This window comes from Suncus etruscus, chromosome 8, assembly GCF_024139225.1.
Source record: "Suncus etruscus isolate mSunEtr1 chromosome 8, mSunEtr1.pri.cur, whole genome shotgun sequence".
Lineage (NCBI taxonomy): Eukaryota > Metazoa > Chordata > Mammalia > Eulipotyphla > Soricidae > Suncus > Suncus etruscus.
In genome coordinates, this window is record NC_064855.1 from 94,873,883 (window position 1) to 94,879,195 (window position 5,313).

Here is a 5,313-nt window from a genome sequence, read left to right on the forward strand (position 1 = left end):
TAACTAGAAGAGGTTAGTATTCTTACCTGATTTTTTCCAAAAGATCTATCTAATAAAACAAACTGTTTGATATAACAAAAATCCATTGGAAAGAACTTGTTTCTAACTCTATTTACTTTAACTATTATGTATTATTAATTCTTTGTCCAGTCTTTTCTGTTAAAATTTAGAGATTTGTTCAAGACAAATTTGTCAATTAGATTACTAAAAAGATAAAAGGAAACCACAGAAAATTCATATATTTATATTGTCTAGATTCATATTGACCTCTGTAGGGATATTATGCCTTCTTCTAAATAGTTTATATTTTAGTAAATTATCACTGATTTTTTAAATTTCACTTTTGGGAAATGAAGCTATTTTGTGTTAGGTAGAAAGCTAAGTACAATCTAGTCTGGACAACTTTAAAAACATAGTTTTTACTATAGTTTGATCATTGAATTTGGGGAAAAACTTTTAATCTTTATATGATTGAAATAAACTGCAGTGAACTAGACACCAATGAGAGGACCATGAACTACTCTTGAAGTTTACCTTCTTTGTACATGCCCTCATCTATCTAAAGGTAGATACAACTCAATGCTTCAGTCCTCAAACTTCTAACTCAAGAAATAAATAGTCAGGTTCCCAATAGTCCCAGTTTACTCTGGGTTGAAGGGTTTCTTGGCAGGCAGAGTACTCAGGAAATATCCCTAAACTGGGTCAGTTGTGGGAAAATGTGTCTTCCCTAGAAGTGAGCGCCAAATAGTTTTTAGATAATGGATTTTAAGAGAAATAACTGCTATGTTGACATTCCTATTTTAAGCATTAGAAACATTAACCTTTAATAAAGGAACAAATCAAACATGAAAAATCTAAAGTAAACATTACTTATTGGAATAGCACAAATTTTCCGACTAGAAATCTGGTGGTAAACAGAAGGTAGTATATAGAGATGTAGATTTAAAATGTGATACATATGAAACCTAGGTAATGAATTTTTATTTTAATTTTCGGTTTGGGAACCATAATGGTGATCAAGCCAGGATGGGCAGCAAGGCAAGTGCCTTACTTCCTATATTATCTTTTTGGCCCTAAAATCTAAAATATGTTTACACCAATATTATTTCAATAAAAGTTTCTTTTGTACGAAAAAAATAATTTACATAAAACTTCAAAATCAGTTGTTTATCAGCAGAATGATATGAAAAATATTACATTAAATTATATACATTAAGTAATACATAGTACATTAAATATATTACATTATCACATTTATATAAGATATAGAGTATAAGAATAAATATAATTAACTAAACTGAAGAACATTAAAGAACTACTAAAATTCATTGAGAACAACAAAGAATAGAATAGAATAGCCAAAATTTTCCATTTCTAACTTTAAGGAAAGTCTTAAGATAGCCATAGTGAATACAAAATAAAGTATATACAAAAAATTACTCTTCCTAATATAAAGAAGTAATGTCCCAGAAGAATGTATTGTTTTTATAGGAAAAAATTGATGAGGATAAATATATAATAGAATATTACCAATTTAGTTAATGCATTTATTGTGTGGTGTGTGTGTGTGTGTGTGTGTGTGTGTGTGTCCCAATTCACAATACAGACCAGGTAAAGGGCCTGGGTTGAGGTATATATGGGGTGCATTTATTGTACCTCCTCTTTCTATACAGTCAGTGTAAAGAACACAGCCTGTGGTGAGAATTGGGAGGCCTTATCTTTTCTTTTTTTTTTTTTTTTGATTTATATATATATAATCCTTCTCCAGTGCAACATTCCCATGACCAATATCCCAAGTGTCCTTCCTCCCCACCCCACACCAGCCTGTACTCTAGACAGGCTTTCCACGTCCCTCATTCAGTCACATTTTGTTATGACAGTTCTCAGTGTGATTATTTCTGTGACTGCACTAAATGATCCCTGTGATGAGCTTCATGTCAGGAGCTGGACCCTCCAGTCCTCCTCTATTTTGTCTCTGAAAATCATTACACAAATGTTTTTCATTTTTCTCAAAATCCATACATGAGTGAGACCATTCTGTGCTTATCTCTCTCCCTCTTACTTATTTCACTCAGCATAATAGATTCCATATACATCCATGTATAGGAAAACTTCATGACTTCATCTCTTCTGAGTAATATTCCATTGTGTATATGTACCATAGTTTCTTTAACCATTCATCTATTGAGGGGCATCTAGGCTGTTTCCAGAGTCTGGCTATTGTAAACAATGCTGCAATGAATATAGGTGTAAGAAAGGGATTTTTGTATTGTATTTTTGTATTCCTAGGATATATCCCTAGGAGTGGTATAGCTGGATCTTATGGGAGCTCAACTTCCAGCTTTTGGAGAAATCTCCAAAAGGCTTTCCACAAAGTTTGGACCAGACGGCATTCCTGCCAGCAGAATAAGTGTTCCTTTCTCTCCACATACCCGCCAGCACTGCTTATTCTCATTCTTTCTGATGTGTGCTAATCTCTGTGGCGTGAGATGATACCTCATTGTTGTTTTGATTTGCATCTCCCTGATGATTAATGATGTGGAGCATTTTTTCATGTGCCGTTTAGCCATTTGTATTTCTTTTTTTGTCAAAGTGTCTGTTCATTTCTTCTCCCTATTTTTTGATGGGGTTAGATGTTTTTTTCTTGTATAGTTCTGTCAGTGCCTTGTATATTTTGGATATTAACCCCTTATCTGATGGGTATTGGGTGAATAGTTTCTCCCACTCAGTGGGTGGCTCTTGTATTCTGGGCACTATTTCCTTTGAGGTGCAGAAGTTTCTCAGCTTAATATAGTCCCATCTATTTATTTCTGCTTTCACTTGTTTGGAGAGTAGTGTTTCCTCTTTAAAGATACCTTTAGTCTCAATGTCATGGAGTGAAGTTAATGCATTTAAGGGCTAAAAATAAAATCCTCTTGGGCTGGAGAGATAACACAGCAGTTGAGATGCTTGATTTATTGCCTTGCACACAGAAAACTTGGGATTGATCTTCAGCACCCCATATGGTCCCAGAGCCCTGCCAGGAGAAATCCCTGAGTAGAGTCAGGAGTAAACCCTGAGCACTGCTGGGTGTGGCCCCAAAACAAATGAACAAACAAACACACAATAAAAAGAACAAAATCTTTAGAAGCATATAGTGAAACTAATCACCTACAAAGAGAGAGAAGTAATCAAGATGAACTTTGATTTCTCTATGGTACCATTCATTGCTAGAAGTCAGTACATACCGTGCCAAATTTGGAGTAAGTGAAAAAGCAGAATTAAATGCAGAATTAATTAAATTTAAATTAAAAATCAGAATTAAATTAAATGCAAATGTAGCCTCTTAGGCCTTTACATCCTCTTTGTAAAGAGTGCTACCAACCAAATACCTGTGTGAATTGACTCATTTCATTTTCACACCTATGAAAAGGTAATATTATTTTCACAAATAAAGAAAAAATTGAGACATAAAAAGATTGAACAAATTGCCCAAAATCATATAGCAAAGGGAAGAGCAGAAATTCCTACCCAGGCAACATAATGGGGAGCTTAACCACATCAGTACACAAACTTAGAAGCTCAATGCAACAAATCCAGCACCTGGGACCCCTAGAAGAACTCTGCAGTGATGAAATCTACTCTATTTACTTTTAGTAGAGGAGTTATGGTGAAAGAGCAACATTTCATCTATTTAACTAATGAAAGCAACTAGAATCTGTAGGGATTCTGATGACAAAATCGTAATGTTTAAAAATGAAGTAATGAGCTGGAGAGAGCTCAACAAGCTGAGCTCCTTCTACTGCGTAAAAGGAAACCTGGGTTCAATCCCTAGGGCTGTTTCATCATTTTGAATATTGCCAGGAAAGACTTGCACCCCCACCCCAAGCTTAGAGCTGGGAAGAGCCTCTAAACACCACTGGGTTTCTTTTCCCCACAAAAGAAGTTTGGAGTGAGATTCAAGTGATAGTACAGAGATTAAGACACTTGACTCGCCTTCTGCCAACCCTGGGTCCATTTCAGAACCATCTGTGTTCACTGGAGCACAGCCAGGGTTCACTCTTGGTCACAGAGTCAGGAATAGTCAGTCCCTGAGCATCATTGTGTATACCCTACCAAATAAACAAAGCATAAAAGCATTATAAAAATATATTTAGCAACTCATGTGGTAGAGGAAAAAGTTGCTTATTTTTCTCTGCATAATAGTAAAAAACTAATAAAAACTACCTAAATATATGTATTTCCATGAACAATGTCACCCCATTCACACTTTTTAAACATAAATAAAGACAAATCAATGATTGCTATGAGACAAGGTAAATATATACTTTTTATAGATCTGTTTGCATGTGTATGTATGTGTGCATATGCAAGAGATGAAATGATAGATACTGCAGGGACTAAGACTTAAAGACCTGAACAAGAGAGAAAAAGTTAGGCAGCTTTCAGTCTAACTGAATCATTGATTACTTGTTGGGTGACCACTAAAGGAAAATTGTAGAATAAAAAGTGATAGAGCCATTACACCAAGAAGGACAGACTTGCAATCTTAAGATTTTATTCTTTGACACTATTTGTATTTGGCTCAATGAATGAGTCATTAAGATTATTTATAGACTTTATATTATAAGTGGTTAGAACAGCGAAGTTGTATAAGATATGTGTATGTCTGGTGTGGGTGGCGTGCCTTCTGAACATCACCACATTGACTCCATGTGCATCTCAGATTTACTCACATTACCATCACAAATGATGCCCAGAAAAAGGAATTGAACAAAGTGCTCCGTACCATGGGATGCAGGCTGGTTGATAACAGACAAAATTAAAGTATTCAGAAATACGAGCTTTTTTAACAAGAGTTTTGCAAGGCAGATTCAATGAAATAGTGGAAGTGAAATTATGGGTAAATGAGAAGCCAACATGGATAAACAACTGAAGAACAGGAATACATACATGTTTAATTGATTCTGAGATAAGAAGCATAGATACAGTTAAAGGGAAAGTTAGGGTAAAGGTGATTACAAAGAAAGCGAATTTTGTACACAAAGAAGAAAGAATGATCACAATTTAGGGATAAAGATATGAACATAGAAGTGATTAACATGGAAATTCCTGAGTATGTAAAAAGTTTGAGTCTTGGAACTTATTTTAGGCTAGTTATTATATGTAATATTTCATTATAACCCTAAATTATAGGATTTATGAGAAAAAAGAGAAACCTAAAAAATTGATACGGACACAGTTGGAGAATGCAGCAGGAAATTCATGAAATTTGTAAAGAGTTGGCTTAATATACACAGAAAAATTATGGATCAATAATACAAATCCAGTTGC

General features: G+C 34.5%; 1 non-coding gene across 1 annotated transcript; it reads right to left on the reverse strand.

Annotated features, from left to right (window-relative positions):
- Positions 1-1,581: 1,581 nt before the first annotated feature.
- On the reverse strand, positions 1,582-1,714 carry LOC126016517 (small nucleolar RNA SNORA51). The gene has a single exon (XR_007498312.1). It is a non-coding gene; the product is annotated as a small nucleolar RNA SNORA51 (small nucleolar RNA).
- Between the last annotated feature and the right edge of the window lie 3,599 nt (positions 1,715-5,313).